The sequence below is a fragment of the Arachis hypogaea genome, chromosome 16, assembly GCF_003086295.3.
Source record: "Arachis hypogaea cultivar Tifrunner chromosome 16, arahy.Tifrunner.gnm2.J5K5, whole genome shotgun sequence".
Taxonomy (NCBI): domain Eukaryota; kingdom Viridiplantae; phylum Streptophyta; class Magnoliopsida; order Fabales; family Fabaceae; genus Arachis; species Arachis hypogaea.
Window position 1 is genome coordinate 91,541,743 of NC_092051.1, and position 9,597 is coordinate 91,551,339.

A 9,597-nucleotide genomic window follows, 5' to 3' on the forward strand; every position below is an offset into this window, starting at 1 on the left:
CACAACTCCGCACAACTAACCAGCAAGTGCACTGGTTCATCCAAGTAATAAACCTTACGTGAGTAAGGGTCGATCCCACGGAGATTGTCGGCTTGAAGCAAGCTATGGTCACCTTGTAAATCTCAGTCAAGCGGATTCAAATGGTTATGGAGTTTAAGATAATTAAAAGATAAATAAAACATAAAATAAGATAGAGATACTTGTGTAATTCATTGGTGAGAATTTCAGATAAGCGTATGAAGATGCTTTGTTCCTTCTGAACCTCTGCTTTCCTATTGCCTTCATCCAATCATTCATACTCCTTTCCATGGCAAGCTTTATGTTGGGCATCACCGTTGTCAATGGCTACTTCCCGTTCTCTTAGTGAAAATGGTCCAAATGCACTGTAACCACACGGCTAATCATCTGTCGGTTCTCGATCATGTTGGAATAGGATCCATTGATCCTTTTGCGTCTGTCACTACACCCAACACTCGCGAGTTTGAAGCTCGTCATAGTCATCCCTTCCCAGATCCTACTCGGAATACCACAGACAAGGTTTAGACTTTCTGGATCTCAGGAATGGCCGCGAATAATTCTTGCCTATACCACGAAGGTTTTAATCTTAGATTAGAAACCCAAGAGATACACATTCAAGCTTGTTTGCATGTAGAACGGCAGTAGTTGTCAGGCACGCGTTCATAGGTGAGAATGATGATGAGTGTCACGGATAATCACATTCATCAAGTTAAAGAACGAATGTATATCTTAGAGAAGAAGTAGGCGTGAATTGAATAGAAAAACAGTAGTACTTTGCATTAATTCATGAAGAACAACAGAGCTCCACACCCTAATCTATGGTGTGTAGAAACTCCACCGTTGAAAATACAAAAGTGATAATGGTGGTTGGTGTACGAAATTGTGATCTCCAGGCTCGAACAAATCCTGGTAATGGCTCCAAAGCTTGGTGCTCTGATCTCAATACATGAATGTCACAACTTCGATACAACTAACCAGCAAGTGCACTGGGTCGTCCAAGTAATACCTTACGTGAGTAAGGGTCGAATCCCACGGAGATTGTTGGTATGAAGCAAGCTATGGTCTCCTTGCAAATCTCAGTCAGGCAGATATAAAGTGATAATGGTGTTTTCGAATATTATATAATAAAATAGGGATAGAGATACTTATGTAAATCATTGGTAGGAATTTCAGATAAGCGAATGGAGATGCTTTTCGTTCCTCTGAACCTCTGCTTTCCTGCTATCTTCATTCAATCAGTCTTACTCCTTTCCATGGCTGGCTTTATGTGATACATCACCACTGTCAATGGCTACTTTCGGTCATCTCACGGGAAAATGATCCAATGCCCTGTCACGGCACGGCTAATCGTCTGGAGGCATCACCCTTGCCAATGGCTTCATCTTATCCTCTCAGTGAATAATATGCTCACGCACCCTGTCACGGCACGGCTATTCATCTGTCGGTTCTCGATCATGCTGGAATAGGATTTACTATCCTTTTGCGTTTGTCACTAACGCCCTGCAATCGCGAGTTAGGAGCTCGTCACAGTCATTCAATCATTGAATCCTACTCGAAATACCACAGACAAGGTTTAGACCTTCCGGATTCTCTTGAATGCCGCCATCATTTCTAGCTTACGCCACGAAGATTCTGGTTAGGAGATCTAAGAGATATTCGTTCTAGCTTAATTCATGTAGAACAGAAGTGTTTGTCAGGCACGCGTTCATAAGGGAGAAGGATGATGAGCGTCACACATAATCATCACCTTCATCACGTTCTTGGGTGCGAATGGATATCTTAGAAGCGAAATAAGAAGAATTGAATAGAAAACAGTAGTACTTTGCATTAATCTTTGAGGAACAGCAGAGCTCCACACCTTAATTTATGGAGTGTAGAAACTCTACCGTATGAAAATACATAAGTGAAGGTCCAGGCATGGCTGAGATGGCCAGCCCCCTAAAACGTGATCACAGGATCAAAATACAATCTAGGATGCCTAATACAATAGTAAGAGGTCCTATTTATAATAAACTAGCTACTAGGGTTTACATGAGTAAGTAATTGATGCATAAATCCACTTCCTGGGCCCACTTGGTGTGTGTTTGGGCTGAGCCTAAGTGTTGCACGTGCAGAGGCCATTTGTGGAGTTGAACGCCAGTTTCTGTGCCAGTTTGGGCGTTCAACTCTGGTTTTGGATCCTTTTCTGGCGCTGGACGCCAGATTTGGGTAGAAAGCTGGCGTTGAACGTCCGTTTACGTCGTCTATTCTTGGCCAAAGTATGGACTATTATATATTTCTGGAAAGCCCTGGATGTCTACTTTCCAACGCAATTAGAAGCGCGCCATTTCGAGTTCTGTAGCTCCAGAAAATCCACTTTGAGTGCAGGGAGGTCAGAATCCAACAGCATCAGTAGTCCTTTTTCAACCTCTGAATCTGATTTTTGCTCAAGTCCCTCAATTACAGCCAGAAAATACCTGAAATCACAGAAAAACACACAAACTCATAGTAAAGTCCAGAAATGTGAATTTAACATAAAAACTAATGAAAACATCCCTAAAAGTAACTAGATCCTACTAAAAGCATACTAAAAACAATGTCAAAAAGCGTATAAATTATCCGCTCATCACAACACCAAACTTAAATTGTTGCTTGTCCCCAAGCAACTGAAAATCAAATAGGATAAAAAGAAGAGAATATACTATAAATTCCAAACTATCAATGAAACATAGCTCCAATCATATGAGCGGGACTTATAGCTTTTTGCCTCTTGAATAGTTTTGGCATCTCACTTTATCCATTGAGGTTCAGAATGATTGGCATCTATAGGAACTTCAGATTTCGAATAGTGTTATTGACTCTCCTAGTTCAGTATGATGATTCTTGAACACAGCTTCTTTATGAGTCTTGGCCGTGGCCCTAAGCACTTTGTTTTCCAGTATTACCACCAGATACATAAATGCCACAGACACATAATTGGGTGAACCTTTTCAGATTGTGACTCAGCTTTGCTAGAGTCCCCAATTAGAGGTGTCCAGGGTTCTTAAGCACACTCTTTGTTTTTGCTTTGGACCTTGACTTTAACCGCTCAGTCTCAAGTTTTCACTTGACACTTACACGCCACAAGCACATGGTTAGGGACAGCTTGATTTAGCCGCTTAGACTAGGATTTTATTCCTTTAGGCCCTCCTATCCACTGATGCTCAAAGCCTTGGGATCCTTTTTATTTGCCCTTGCCTTTTGGTTTTAAGGGTTGTTGGCTTTTTCTGCTAGCTTTTTCTTTTTCTTTTTTTTTTCACCTATTTTTTTCTTTTTTTTTTCTTTTTTTTTTCTGCAAGCTTTGTTCTTTGCTGCTTTTTCTTGCTTCAAGAATCATTTTTATGATTTTTCAGATTATCAAATAACATGTCTCCTAGTCATCATTCTTTCAAGAGCCAACGTATTTAACATTCTTAAACAACAACTTCAAAAGACATATGCACTGTTCAAGCATACATTCAGAAAACAAGAAGCATTGTCACCACATCAATATAATTAAACTAAGTTCAAGGATAAATTCGAAACTCATGTACTTCTTGTTCTTTTGAATTAAAACATTTTTCATTTAAGAGAGGTGATGGATTCATAGGACATTCATATCTTTAAGACAAAGTTACTAACTACTAATGATCATGTAATGAAGGCACAAACATAGATAAGCACATAATACAGAAAACGAAAAACAGAGAAAGCAAGAACAAGGAATGAATCCACCTTAGTGATGGTGGCGTTTCCTTCTTGAGGAACCAATGATGTCCTTGAGCTCTTCTATGTCTCTTCCTTGTCTTTGTTGCTCCTCCCTCATTGCTTTTTGATCTTCTCTTATTTCATGAAGCATGATGGAGTGCTCTTGATGTTCCACCCTTAGTTGTCCCATATTGGAACTCAATTCTCCTAGGGAGGTGTTGATTTGCTCCCAATAATTTTGTGGAGGAAAGTATATTTGAGGCATCTCCGGGATCTCATGGAAATGAGCTTCTTGCGCCTCTTGAGCTCCATGATTGGGCTCTCTTGCTTGCTCCATCTTTTTCTTAGTGATGGGCTTGTCCTCTTTAATGAGGATATCTCCCTCTATGTCAATTCCAGCTGAATTGCATAGGTGGCAAATGAGGTGAGGAAAGGCTAACCTTGCCATGGTGGAGGACTTGTCAGCCACCTTGTAGAGTTCTTGAGGTATAATCTCATGAACTTCCACCTCTTCTCCAATCATGATGCTATGGATCATGATGGCCCGGTCTATAGTAACTTCAGACCGGTTGCTAGTGGGAATGATTGAGCATTGAATAAACTCCAACCATCCTCTAGCTATAGGCTTGAGGTCCAATCTTCTTAGTTGAACCGGCTTGCCTTTGGAGTCAATCTTCCATTGAGCTCCTTCTACACATATGTCCATAAGGACTTGGTCCAACCTTTGATCAAAGTTGACTCTCCTTGTGTAGGGGCGTGCGTTCTCTTCCATGTATGGCAAGTTGAACGCCAACCTCACATTCTCCGGACTAAAATCTAAGTATTTCCCCCGAACCATTGTAACATAGTTCTTTGGATCCGGGTTCTTACTTTGATCATGGTTCTTGGTGATCCATGCATTGGCATAGAACTCTTGAACCATTAGGATGCCGACTTGTTGGATGGGATTTGTTAGAACTTCCCAACCTCTTCTTTGAATTTCATGTCGGATCTCCGGATACTCATTTCTTTTGAGTTTAAAAGGGACCTCAGGGATCACCTTCTTCGTGGCCACAATATCATAGAAGTGGTTTTGATGGGCTTTAGAGATGAATCTTTCCATCTCCCATGACTCGGATGTGGAAGCTTTTTTCTTCCCTTTCCCTCTTCTAGAGGATTCTCCGGTCTTGGGTGCCATCAATGGTAATGGAAAAACAAAAAAAGCTATGCTTTTACCACATCAAACTTAGAATATTGCTCGCCCTCGAGCAATAAACAAAAGAATAGATGAAGAAGAAGAAGAAATGGAGAGGGAGAGGGAGATGTGGTTTCGGCCAAGGAGAGTGTAGAGGGGTGTGTTATGTGAATTTGATGAAGAATGGAGGGCTTTATATAGGGAAGGGAATGGGGGAAAGGTTTTGGCCATATGGGTGGGTTTGGGTGGGAAATTGGTTTTGAATTTTGAAGGTAGATGGAGTTTATGAGGTAGGTTTATTGGGAAGGGTGGGTGGATGTGAGTGGTGAAGGTTTAATGGGGAAGAGAGATTGAGGTGATTGGTGAGGGGTTTTTAGGGAAGAGTGTTTATGGGGTTGTGTGAAAGAGAGTGGTGAGAAGAAGTGAGTAGAGGTAGGTGGGGATCCTGTGGGGTCCACAGATCCTGACTGGATCCTGTGGGGTCCACAGATCCTGACTGGATCCTGTGGGGTCCACAGATCCTGAGGTGTTCAAGGAATTACATCCCTGCACCCATTAGGCTTATAAAAATGCCTTTGTACCCAACTCTGGGCGTTCAGCACCAGGTTGGTGGCCATTTTGGGCGTTCAACGCCCATTTGTGTGCCATTTCTGGCGTTGAATGCCAGAACCATGCCTGTTCTAGCGTTCAGCGCCCAGAAGCTGCCCATTTTGGGCGTTCAGCGCCAGAACCATGCTCTGTTCTGGCGCTGAACGCCAGACAGATGCTCCTCCAGGGTGTGATTTTTTCTTCTGCTGTTTTCGATTCCGTTTTCAATTTTTCTATTTATTTTGTGACTCCACATGATCATGAACCTAAGAAAACATGAAAAACAATAAAAATAAGAATTAGATAAACATTGGGTTGCCTCCCAACAAGCGCTTCTTTAATGTCAATAGCTTGACAGTGGGCTCTCATGGAGCCTCACAGATGTGTAGAGCTTTGTTGAAACTTTCCAACACCAAACTTAGAGTTTGGATATGGGAGTTCAACACCAAACTTAGAGTTTGGTTGTGGCCTCCCAACACTAAACTTAGAGTTTGACTGTGGGGGCTCTGATTGACTCTGCTTGGAGAGAAGCTTTTTCTGCTTCCTCTCCATGGTTGCAGAGGGAGATCCTTGAGTTTTAAACACAAGGGAGTTCTCATTCCATTGAAGGAATATTTCACCTCTGTCAACATCAATCACAGCTCTTGCTGTGGCCAGGAAAGGTCTTCCTAGGATGATGGATTCATCCTCTTCCTTTCCAATATCCAGGACTATGAAATCAGCAGGGATGTAAAGACCTTCAACCTTTACTAACACGTCCTCTACTTGTCCATATGCCTGTTTTCTTGAGCTGTCTGCCATCTCTAATGAGATTTTAGCAGCTTGCACCCCATAGATTCCCAGTTTCTCTATTACAGAGAGGGGCATGAGGTTTATTCCTGAACCAAGGTCACATAGAGCCTTAAAGATCATGGTGCCTATGGTACAGGGTATTATGAACTTTCCAGGATCCTGTCTCTTCTGAGGCAATGTCAGTTGATCCAGATCACTTAGTTCATTGATGAACAAGGGAGGTTCAATTTCCCAAGTATCAATGCCAAATAATTTGGCATTCAGCTTCATGATTGCACCAAGAAACTTGGCAGTTTGCTCTTCAGTAACATCCTCATTCTCTTCTGAAGAGGAATACTCATCAGAGCTCATGAAGGGTATAAGGAGGTTCAATGGAATCTCTATGGTCTCTAGATGAGCCTCAGAGTCCTTTGGTTCCCCAGAGGGAAGCTCCTTATTGATCACTGGATGTCCCTGGAGGTATTCCTCCTTGGGATTCATGTCCTCTCCTCTCCTCACAGGTTCGGCCATGGCGCTTATGTCAATGGCCTTGCACTCTCCTTTTGGATTCTCTTCTGTATTGCTTGGGAGAGTACTAGGAGGGATTTCAGTGATCCTTTTACTCAGCTGGCCCACTTGTGCTTCCAGATTTCTAATGGAAGATCTTGTTTCATTCATGAATCTTACAGTGGCCTTAGATAGATCAGAGACTAGATTTGCTAAATTAGAAGCATTTTGTTCAGAGTTCTCTGTCTGTTGCTGAGTTGATGATGGAAAAGGCTTGCTATTGCTAATCCTGTTTCTTCCACCATTATTAAAGCCTTGTTGGGGCTTTTGATCCTTCCAAGAGAAATTTGGATGATTTCTCCATGTTGAGTTATAGGTGTTTCCATAAGGTTCACCTAAGTAATTTACCTCTGCTATTGCAGGGTTCTCAGGATCATAAGCTTCTTCTTCAGAAGATGCCTCTTGAGTACTGTTGGATGCAGCTTGCATTCCATGCAGACTCTGAGAAATCATATTGACTTGCTGAGTCAATATTTTATTCTGAGCCAATATGGCATTCAGAGTATCAACCTCAAGAACTCCCTTCTTCATAGGCGTCCCATTACTCACAGGATTCCTTTCAGAAGTGTACATGAACTGGTTATTAGCAACCATGTCAATGAGTTCTTGAGCTTCTGCAGGCGTTTTCTTTAGGTGAATGGATCCACCTGCAGAAGTGTCCAGTGACATCTTTGATAGCTCAGATAAACCATCATAGAATATATCCAGGATGGTCCATTCTGAAAGCATGTCAGAAGGACACTTTTTGGTCAACTGTTTGTATCTTTCCCAAGCTTCATAGAGGGATTCACCTTCTTTCTGTCTGAAGGTTTGAACATCAGCTCTAAGCTTGCTCAGCTTTTGAGGAGGAAAGTACTTGGCTAAGAAAGCCGTGACCAGCTTATCCCAAGAGTTCAGGCTGTCTTTGGGTTGAGAATCCAACCATAATCTAGCTCTGTCTCTTACAGCAAAAGGGAAAAGCATGAGCCTGTAGACTTCAGGATCTACTCCATTAGTCTTAACAGTATCACATATCTGCAAGAATTCAGTTAAGAACTAAAAAGGATCTTCAGATGGAAGTCCATGAAACTTGCAGTTCTGCTGCATCAGAGAAACTAATTGAGGTTTCAGCTCAAAGTTGTTTGCTCCAATGGCAGGAATGGAGATGCTTCTTCCATGTAGATTGGAATTAGGTGCAGTAAAGTCACCAAGCATCTTCCTTACATTATTATTATTTTCGGCTGCCATCTTCTCTTCCTGTTCGAAAATTTCTGAAAGGTTATCTCTGGATTGTTGTATTTTAGCTTTTCTTAATTTTCTCTTCAGAGTCCTTTCAGGTTCTGGATCTGCTTCCACAAGAATGTTCTTATCCTTGCTCCTGCTCATATGACAAAGAAGAAGGCACGGAATAATAATAATAATAATGGAGATCCTTTATACCACAGTATAGGGATCCCTGTGTGAGTGGAAGAAGAGGGGGAGACAAAGAATGTAATATAATGGAAGAAACACAACTGTAAGGATGGAAGAGAGGTGAGATGAGATGTTAGGATATGAATGAATAAATAGAATGAGATGGGAGAGAGAGAATTTTTTCGAAAAATATTTTTGAAAAATAGTTAGTGATTTTCGAAAATGGTTTTTGAAAAATGTTAGTAGTTTTTCGAAAATTAAGATTTAAAATTTAAAATAATAGTTAATTAAAAAGAAATTTTGAAAAAGGGGGAAGATATTTTCGAAAATTAGAGAGAGAGAGTTAGTTAGGTGGTTTTGAAAAAGTTAAGAAACAAACAAAAAGTTAGTTAGTTAGTTGAAACAATTTTTGAAAAGATAAGAAGTTAGGAAGTTAGAAAAGATATTCTGAAAAGATATTTTTTTGAAAAAGATAAGATAAGAAGATATTTTTGAAAAGATATGATAGAAATTTGTTTTTGAAAAAGATTTGATTTTTAAAATCACAATTAATGACTTGATTCATAAGAAATCACAAGATATGATTCCAGAACTTAAAGTTTGAATCTTTCTTAACAAGCAAGTAACAAACTTCGAATTTTTGAATCAAAACATTAATTGATTATGCTATTTTCGAAAATTTGATATAAAAATAAGAAAAAGATTTTTGAAAAATATTTTTGGAATTTTCGAAAATAACTAAGAATTTTGAAAAAGATTTGATTTTTGAAAAAGATTTTGAAAAAGATAAGATTTTCAAATTGAAAATTTGATTTGACTCATAAGAAACAATTTGATTTTAAAAATTTTTAAAAAAGTCAATCCAAATTTTCGAATTTGATGAGAGAAAAAGGGAAAGATATTTTTTTGATTTTTGAATTTTTATGATGCAAGAGAAAAACACTAAAAGGATGCAATGCATGAAATTTTTAGATCAAAACAATGAATGCATGCAAAAATGCTATGAATGTCAAGATGAACACCAAGAACACTATGAATGTCATGATGAACATCAAGAACATATTTTTGAAAAATGTTTAATGCAAAGAAAACATGCAAGACACCAAACTTAGAATTCTTTAATGCTTAGGCACTAAGAATTCAAGAATGCATATGATAAACATGAAAAGACACAAAACAAAAAAAATCATCAAGATCAAACAAGAAGACTTACCAAGAACAACTTGAAGATCATGAAGAACACTATGAATGCATGAAATTTTCGAAAAATGCAAGATGCATATGCAAGTGACACCAAACTTATGATATGACTCAAGACTCAAACAAGAAACAAAAATATTTTTGATTTTTATGATTTTCTAATTTTTTTTGAATTTTTGAAA

General features: G+C 39.5%; 1 non-coding gene across 1 annotated transcript; it reads left to right on the forward strand.

The window, feature by feature from the left end:
* Positions 1 to 7,546: 7,546 nt before the first annotated feature.
* Positions 7,547 to 7,654, forward strand: LOC112760989 (small nucleolar RNA R71). Its single transcript, XR_003181400.1, has one exon. It is a non-coding gene; the product is annotated as a small nucleolar RNA R71 (small nucleolar RNA).
* Positions 7,655 to 9,597: the final 1,943 nt, after the last annotated feature.